The sequence below is a fragment of the Panthera uncia genome, chromosome C2, assembly GCF_023721935.1.
Source record: "Panthera uncia isolate 11264 chromosome C2, Puncia_PCG_1.0, whole genome shotgun sequence".
Lineage (NCBI taxonomy): Eukaryota > Metazoa > Chordata > Mammalia > Carnivora > Felidae > Panthera > Panthera uncia.
Window position 1 is genome coordinate 126855183 of NC_064810.1, and position 9753 is coordinate 126864935.

Consider the following 9753-nt stretch of genomic DNA (forward strand, 5'->3'; position numbering starts at 1 on the left):
GAGGGGGAGTGAGGGAGGGAGAGGGGGAGTGAGGGAGGGAGAGGGGGAGAGAGGGAGGGAGAGGGGGAGAGAGGGAGGGGGAGGGGGAGAGAGGGAGGGAGAGGGGGAGAGAGGGAGGGAGAGGAGGACAGAGGGAGAGGAGGACAGAGGGAGAGGAGGGGGGAGAGAGAGAGAAGGAGGGAGGGAGGGGAGGAGGAGAGAGGGGAGAGAGAGTGGGTATGCACACGAGCAGGGGAGAGGGAGAGAGAATTTTAAGCAGGCTCCACACCCAGTGCTGAGCCCAACACGGGGCTTAATCCCACAACTGTAGGATCATGACCTGAGCCAAAATCAAGAGTTGGACCCCTTAACTGACTGAGCCAACCAGGTGCCCCATTTTTTTTAAAGAAATTTCCTTGACTATTCTTCTCAATAGCCTTCTTTTTTGCCTCCTTCACTCCCCTCTTTCTTAATGTTCCAAAAAGAAAGCCTTCATTCAGAATACCTTGCTGCAACAAATAGGACATGAAGCCTTAAAATAAAATCAGAATCCAGTACTGTTCATTTCCCTCACCAACAATCCTTCCCCCTTCTTCAAACTCCCAATATTCCTCAGTTAGTACTTTCACAAAGTTTAAGAGTGATCCTTGGGTCCTAGAAATTTGGGGAAACAGGCATCATTTCTTAACATTTTATAGAGCCCCCAAGTAGTCACACAACAAATACTATGTACATCACTTTCTTAGGCTACTGAGTTTATTAATGCTGTATCTCTTTTACAGGTAGGGAAACTGTAGTAAAATGAAGCTAAATGATTAAAATCTAGTCCCAGAACAACAATCCCTTCAGCAGTATTACTTTAGCAGTGGTTCTCACTGCTGGCAGTTTCCTGCCCCCACCCCAAGAGGACATATGGTAACGTCTGGAGACACTTTTGACTATAGAGAGTGCTACCAGAATCTAGTGGGTAGAGGCCAAGGACCCTACCAAACATGCTACAGTGCACAGGCCAGCCCCTCCCCTACCCCACCCCCAAAGAACTGCCTGGCTCAGAGGGTCAACAGTGTTAAGGATGAGAACCCCTGCTTCGCTGGCAATTCTAGCATTACTTTCTTTGCCCCCCTAATCAATAAAGAATGGCTCCCTCTACAATTTGATCCTTGTACAGTATTTACACAGGAACATGCCAATCAAGTATTATTTCTGGCCTTCTATACTTTCTAATTACTTTAAAAATATAAGATCCATGTGAACCACAGAGGAAAATGAGGAAAGCTAGCAAAGTCTGGCTTCTTTCCTTTAAGGAGAAAACCTAGCAAAGACCAGGTCCTTGAGCTAGCAACCTCCAGGCCCTGAGCTATGGTGTGTATCTGGCTGCTCACCTGGACTTTTCTGTTGTTAAAGTGCTTTGCAACTCCCTTTTCTCTACTTTGCTTATCTCTAAGCACATGCATTATTCCAGAGCAGTAATGATGTATGCTTATGGGAATCTCCAGAGATCTACAGACCCTAATTGTCTATTTCGTTCAGTAAATTGTACTCATTACTAAGTCACGTGAGACACTGAAGGACATCAGTCTTTCTGGCTGCCCTTTGTATGAGCCTGGGTAATGGGACATTATCTGCCAAAGGCTCCACAGTATTGAATTGAGATGCTTAAAACAACCCTCCATCCAGTTTTTCAGCTGAGTACCTTTTTTTTTTTTTTTTTAACCTCCTGTCTCTTTGCTAACCATCCTTAGCTCTGCTTAGATCTGTGTCAATTATGATTCTTCTCTTCAAGGAGTCTGGTTTTAGTTTAAGCTCTTGAAGCCATGAAACTCAGAAAAGTTATGACATTCTTTCAACTTATCCTTCCTGGACCTCCACCTGTACTCTGAGAAGGGCACACCAAACAGTATGTTTCTCCCTCTGGTCTTAAAAATCTTCAGCACAAATGAAAATCTAAAGCCAGCTCTGAGTTTAATGCTCCCAATGCCCATATCCATTATACTTAGTACTGCAAAGAGAGGAGAGAATGGACACATGACTTCCAGTGACAATGGATAAAATAACATGGAACAGGTAGAACCACCTGCTAGCTATTATCCACCAAAGTGGGAATCATCAACTCTGTGATAAGTGGTTTCCTTCCTGGGGAAAAAAATTAATGAAGGAAAAGTTAAGCACAGTAAGCCATGGAAGAAGAGGATGCTTGGAGAGAGAACTATATGCAGCAGAACATGAGGATACAACTATAAGAAAAAGGCCATTAGGCCTGGTTCCCTTCTCTACAGCATTTATCAGGAAGGTCAACCAGCTCCTCCCATGTAAATCACATCCCATACAAACTCACTGAAAATTCCTGCATTAAGATATTTCCAAGCATAACTTCCATCCCATCACCCTATTGAATTTTGTCTTCATAATTGTTGATTTCCATGGTGTCTGTTAGTTGAATCAATATAGGCTTTGGGAAACTTTCACAGAGTACCTCATTGTACTGACTCCAAGAAGCTACTGAGACCAGAGCCTCTATGACAGTAAACCCAGGAAAATGGCAGAGAATGCCTCTGACTTACCCTGGAGTAGAGGGTGAGAGAGCCTTCAAACACACTTACATCCTCATAACCCATCAGCTCTGCTGCTTTTCATCACTCACTCACTTCTGCATATTGGACCACCACTGATCGATCACCAACTGTCAAAGACAAAAAGTAAAAGAATGAATTAGGCCACAAGTTCCATAACTTCAAGTCCAGAGTCACTGCTCAAGTAAATTTGTGAGTAGCCTAAGTGTTTAACATATAGACGCAAACACATATAATGGCTCAAGCTTAATAAAAGTTTATCTCTGGTTCCCATATACATACTGAACAGGTGAACAGGTCAGTGGAGTGGCTCTCCCTCATGCAGTGATCCAGGCACCAAGGCTAATGAATGTCCTGCCACCTTTTTTAAAACTAAATTTCCAAGCTTGCCCTAAGAATCCTCTCCATTCCAACCAGTCAGGCATGGAAAACAGCATGGAAGCTCACATAGGCATTCTCTTTATGTGTTCCCCCCCACTCCCCCCCATAAGTGGACTGCAACACTACTGCACTTCCATTCAGGTTCTAGTGGCTACAATCAGTAACATAGCCACACCTAAGCCAATGGCTGCTGGGCAGCTAATAGTTACTATCCATCATACAGGGGCTGGCTCCAGCCCAACCAAGATGACAGTGTTATGTTTGGTGTAGAGAGTTCTGGGTAAGACACTTGGCTTAGTTAGTTAACTGAATCTTGGTTCCTTGTTTGTTTGTTTGTTTATTTATTTATTTATTTTAGCTGTAAAATACCTCCTTCCTCACAGGGTCAATGTAAGACTCAAAATGAGACAAAGCAGCACTTCCCAGACTTTAACATGCACACATAACACCTGGCCTCCTTGATGAAATGCAGATTCCAATTCAGTAGGTCCTGCATGAAGCCTGAGAATCTGCATTTCCCACAAACTCCCCGATGATACCAGTGCTGCTGTTCTCTGACTACACTTTAAGTAAAAAGAAGATAAAGAAAGAGAGTATTTTTGTAAGCCAAAAAGTAATTTGCAGATATCAAGAATTATCTTGGCACTAACTTGATTATAACTCCCAACTAGCTAGCACTTTTAGGATAGGTTTAGTCTAGGTACCATATAAAATTTCATAGAGTCACAGGATTTTGGAAATGAAAAGAATTTAAGTGGTCACTGTTCTCTCTTATTTTCCAGAAAAGGAAATAAACTCAGAGATGTCAATACTGCCCCCCAAAATCTCACAATAAATTAGGGTGCTGGAAAAAGAATGCAGAAATTTTTTACTTTTTTCTATTATTACATAAACTCAACTGATAACCTGAGAAACAAAGGGTAATTTTTATTCTTCCGCTAAAGCAATAACAGATACTATTCTAGCCCATACCCAAAAAGGTACCAGAAGGTAGCATTCACCAGTTTGGATCACCATGGTACTAAATGTAGGCAAGGTGTCACGGAAAAGACATCAAGAGATTTTCAAACAGACGTTCTTCCAAATGTAGTGATCTTCAAAGTTATGTTTCACATGTCCAAAATATGAACACAAATTAATTTCTATATACTCCCTGGCAAAAAACAAAAAGATTTTCAATATATACAGACTGGGTCACTATTATTTGGGGAACAATTAGCAAAAGAGAATTGGGGGCTGCAAATAGAAAAGAGAAAAAAATAATTAGCCAAGAAACGGCAGTTTCTATGATAAACCCTAAAGATAAAGGAATCTCAAGATTTTTTTTAAATCCCTGACATGTATGTTATTTTTGAACCTCTGAGATCATGGGGAGTCCTAGGAGCTTATAGTAAAAAATAGTGAAACATAGGACTTCAGAAGCGAAAAATAGAAGTCAAAAACCCCCAAGTTACAAGTCAGAAAAGTACTATCTTGAAATCAAATCAGATAGGCAGGGGTGGGGTGGGTGGGGAGAGAACCCTCTTACAATGCATGTTATCTTCAATGAAGCAACATGAATATCAAAGTGTCTTGATATTGAAATCACAAGGGAGTACTTATTGAGCAAGCAACGATAAATGGAAATCAATACTTGCACATCCATTATTAATTCAACATGAACAAAATACTACTAGCATCTTCATTCAGTGAGCAATTTTAAACATTTTAATAAAGGTAAAATGTTCTAAGAACTTCCGTAAGTTTACTTTTGTATGCTACCCACCCTGTCCCCCCGCCCCCAATCCTCATCCACCTAGTGTCTTTAGCTCCTCAAATATTCTCTCATGCTGACAATTTTCCACAACCTATTCTAGACTCTAGAATTTTTACCCTATTTTTGTGCCATGGATTCCACTCCCCACTCCCCTGGCCTTAACAGTCTATTGAAGCCTAAGAAACTCCTTCTCAGAATAATGTGCTAAATGTATAAGATAAAATATATAAGATTATGAAAGATGTCCATCATACGGAAATACTTTTTCCACAGAGCACTCAGAATTCCATGAACCTAATATAAGACTATATAATGGGGAGTGACTCTTCTAGGATGATGAAAGTTTTTTCTTATAGGAAACAGCATGCAAAAAAGTTTTAAAAACCCAAAGATGCACATAAAGAATATTGCTGAGGATCAGTCAGTAAGGAAAAGAACAGCTGCAAAGAAAAGCCTGACCTTGAATTTCTACCCCAACTCAATGTTATTCATGCTGTGGCTTTAAAATGCCACATTAAGGAATTACTCAGAGAATTTTCTTGGCTCCAGCCCTGTAGACACAGCATATTCTGAGTCCTGATGGCAAGTGGAGAAAGGCAACACTGAAGAAGTGAAGACGGAGAGGGGTCTGAGCTCAGGTCCTAGTTCTCTACCACTAACTAGTTCTATCACTTAGTTCTTATTTGAAACTCTCTGCCTATAAAATGAGAAAGTTGAGTTAAACCACCTTTAGGGTTTCTTCCAACTCTGAATTATTAGGATTTTAAGACAATGCATAATCATTTCTCTGGGAAGAAGTATTAGTGAGATTTCTTTTTGCCCTAGGCTCACAGTATGAAATTACCTTCTGTAAGAGAATTTTTCAGAGGCTTCAGAAATACCTTATGGGAGTCACCGTGCCACAGAATTTAAGACTGGAAGAGATTTTAATAGACACACACCACCTCAGCAATCCCAGTGATCGGGCAAGAAAACGGAGGCTCAGAAAGGCAAAGATTTATTTGAGGTCACATAATGAAGCAAAAGACTGTTGTGACTACCGCCATCTAGCACCAGCAGGATTTCAGGATTCGGCATTGGTAGTAAAGACCAGCTAATCAGCTCTCTTGGAGACAGAAATAAACCTCAAATAAGCTGAGCCACAGGAAGGGAACTGCACGAGGAAGCAGGTGACTGGGGTAATGACACCCAGAGGCAGCATCCTGCAGCTCAAGCAGGGTCAAAACGGAGGCTCCCATATACATTATAACCTCACTGTCAACAGCACTCTCCTCTTTCAAATATGGCTACAAACTCCATCTCAAAGAACAATCAGTAACAAAGAAAGAATAGCTATTTCAAAACAGGGGAATGGATAAGTGAACCCTGGCTAATAAGGTTAATAAAACCAAAATTCAAGATTTGGAATAATGTAATCTTGAAAGAAGAGCACTAGCTAAGAAAACCTTAAAATATTTGTTAGGAATTTCTAAGTTTTGGAAGAAACTGATTCAGAGTAACTTTGACCTACCTTCTGTGGACAGCCCTGAAGTACAGTAACTTAACCACCACTGTAACTAATACTCTCACCACTATCTTTACAGCATGTAATTACTGGATATTCATCAGGTTTAAAAGTTACATGTATATTTCCATAGTCCTATCCATGTGTGTAAACTAGCTTTATATGCAAAGAATTAGAAATTATTAAATTTTGGGGAATTTTGATTGAATCATAATTTCAACCTCACGTTCAATTAACCAAAACGTATGCCAAGAGCTTTTAAAACCTATGATACAATGCTTAATTGTCAGTTTACCCTCTGCCCTTTCTCCTACACATCACCAGCAAATTGTACCCATTCCTCAATCCCCGTAACACACATTATTCCTACCTAATATAAACAGTTCTGGCCTTGAGAACTTTTTTTTTTTTTAGATTCTTTTTGACAGCTGACACAGCCTTTCACAATCTGGAGGCGACGCACCATTGGTTTGCCAGCTCTGTGTTTCATCTCCTCCAGGAATTCCAGAGACAGCAGTGCCATCTACTGGTAGGGAGGGCACAACTTATTTCTGTAAGCCTATGGGTGACAGGAGCCAAGGACCTGAAAGAATGGCAGGCTAGATTTGTGTCTTTGTGAGCCTTTCTTTTCTAGAGCATGTAACGAACCTAACTGATGCTTACAACCTGAGAAGCGGAACCTCCACAGGAGTCTCCATCACGAAAGGCAGGTCCTGTGGAAGCCATATACAGCCCAGCCAGGCTAGCCAGTAATGAGCTCTGCCTGGAAATGCCTCCTCAAGGCTCTAAGGCAAGCAGCGGAGCCTCACTGAATTAAACATTTCCTCCAGTGCTTCTGTATCAGATGATCTCACCCATGCCCCACCTGTGGCAATGTTATCCAGCTGTATCTTGTAGCACAGGTCTTAGGGAAGATGCTCAGACCCCTCTCAATGTGAAGGCTCTTATGTTTACACAATGTGACACAGATCCTGTGCAAAGGACACGATTGCTTAGGTATGCAGGTCGGACTCTAATCTCTCTCATTTGCTCTCCATCCTCCCCGCTCTTGACCCAGAGGACAGAAATGACAGAAATGAAATGATTTTGTGGTTGCGTGGAAAGCAACATTAGTGGGCTTTCATTGAATCAGAAAATAAAACCTTGTCTTGCAGGTCACTGAGGCACACTGCTTCCCTCAAGATGAACTAAGCCAGCCCATCTCCCTCTTTTCCCTAGGATAAGCCTATAAATGTTTCTCTACCTTTTTAAAACCCCTGCCTCTCCGCCAAAGGCTAAATGTAAACATAGTGTGACCTTTATCTGATTTACATAAATGACATTTTTCTAAACATAAAAGCACATCTTTTCAAACTATACCACCTACTCCACCTTCAGAATTCCTTCTCCCCACCATCACATGCCACCTAAAAAAAAAAAAAAAAAAAAAAAACACTGACAAATTTAATTATTCCCACTAATTATACTTTATATTCCAATCTATCAGGTGATGATCTATATTCACTTTACTAGGGTCATTTGTTACATCCCCCCAAAGCTTTGCAGCAACCTCTTTTACTTCCATTCACCTCAGACAACCATCAAAAAGTTGATTTGCTGCAGCTGATAAATGTCCTGATTTCCCCTAACAAATTTAAGTGTTCCCTCTTCAATTTGTTTTAACTTGCCAAGTAAATTGATTTCTTAGCAAGTGCAGGCACTTCACAGGCATGATGCGAGTCTTAGATGTTTGAAGCATTGCACTGTTTCCTGAACAAACAAAACTTTGCATGGGGGAAGGTAAGAGTAATGAAAGGGCTTTGAAACAGCATGTCTCCAAGGAGTCAGGGAGACAGATTCTCATCCAGCTCACGCCAGAATAAGTTCGAAATAGATCACGGTGAAACTCCAGCATATGGTAAAAATCCTAATGACCGATGAGCCATTTACCAAGTAGACTACAAGATACATCCAACAAATTAGTGGAAAACTGAAGGGACTTTTAATATTTCATCATAAGATAGACAGTATGGCCTTGCTATTACAGGTCTGGGGAAATGGAGTAGGAAACCAGATGTGTTGCACACAACCGCCTCCCCCTTTTAAAGTAGGACTTAAAGGAGACATCCCTCCAGCCCCAACACACAAACCGTTTTGGCATCCAAATGGTCTTTAAACAGGCACTTTTCAAAGAATTGAGGTCTGAACAGGTGTAATTTACACCATGCCTTCCCTTCTCCCTACAGGCCATTAACACGCTTAAAATAATTACTCTCTCCAGCAGCCCAGAAAGACCTCAGTTTACAGAGATAATCCCCCCCCCCCCACACACACACACCCCAAATCCCTATCTTCTTGAAGGAGAATCTCACTGTGACGGTCTGGTCTGCAGTTCACTGCAGGCATTTCCCTCCTCACAGTTTACCAGTCATCAGTTTCGCTGTATCTATAATTCCTTAATGTAACCTCTTATTTAGACCAGCGCCCAACTGCTTTAAAATTTTTTTCTCACCCCTTAACGAAAACCTAGGTTCCCTCGGCAGGCTGAAAGCGTTCAGTTTCGATGCAACTCTGGGGTGCGAGCTGGCGTGCAGGTCCGGAGAGCCTTCTACCAGCAACACTTGGGCTCGGTCCACCGGTCAAGCCCCCCACCCCCGCCCGCACAGCTGCGCTAGGAATTCGGCTTGCTCGCCGCCGGATTAGTTCGAGTCCCGCCGCTTGGCTAAAGTGACACATTTTTTTTTTTTTTCCTTTCCTTCTCACATGTGACAGGTCCCACTGCATTAAAGCCATCTTCTCCCAGGCCCCAGCCCAAGTCCGGCGTCCGTGATGCTCCCGCCCCACCACGCTCACTCTTTACCTGGGGAGGGGGCCGATACCAGCATCCCTCCAGGCGGGAAACAAAGGCAGAGACGAAGCTGCCAGGTGGGCAACTCCCCTCGGGCGGACTCGTCACCATGGTGAGGGGGCTGGGAAGGTGCATTTGGAGGGTAGGAAAAGGGAAAAAGGGAAACCGAGGCACCAACGGGCATGGCTGAGCCCGAGTCTGCATCCTACCCGGAGCAGAGCTCCTGGGGAGGGCGGACCCCAGACTTCTCCCTCCACCTCGCCCAGCCCTGCCCTGGCCACCCGCTGGTCCGCACCAGCCGCTGAGGGGCAGAGGGCCGCCCCGCAGCTGCGCTTACCTCAGGAGAAGCGCTCCGGCTCCCTCCGACGGCTCCGGAGAAAGCCCCGCCGCTCGCGCACGCGCACTCGCGCTCTCGTGCCTTCGCGCCCCCGCGCGCGCCTCTCCGTCCCGGCTCAGGCCCGCCCCGACACTGGCCGTCAGAGTCCGCGAGAGCCAATCAGGTTACAGGAAAGTCCCCCCGCCTATCACGTGGCCTGACCAGCCAATCACCAAATTGCCCTCGGCAACACCCGCTCCGATGTCCCTGGGGGTTCGGTTGCTACCGTGCGGAGCCGGTGCGAAGCGGGCACAAAGGGCTGGATTTGTTTTCCGGAGCTGTTTTTGCTCAATGAATGAATTAATACATCAATTGATATCTGAAATTCTAAATATGAATAGCTATCCCCTGGGTATCTTG

At 43.5% G+C, this 9753-nt stretch overlaps 1 protein-coding gene across 3 annotated transcripts in view; it reads right to left on the reverse strand.

Annotated features, from left to right (window-relative positions):
- Window positions 1–9454, reverse strand: part of TMEM108 (transmembrane protein 108) — a 360169-nt gene extending 350715 nt beyond the window's left edge. For all 3 annotated transcript variants that reach the window (XM_049628818.1, XM_049628819.1, XM_049628817.1), the window contains exons 1-2: window positions 9355–9454; window positions 2541–2659 (exon numbers count right to left, since the gene is read on the reverse strand). The gene's annotated coding sequence lies outside the window, so the exon portion shown is untranslated. The remainder of the gene's footprint in view (window positions 1–2540; window positions 2660–9354) is intronic.
- Between the last annotated feature and the right edge of the window lie 299 nt (window positions 9455–9753).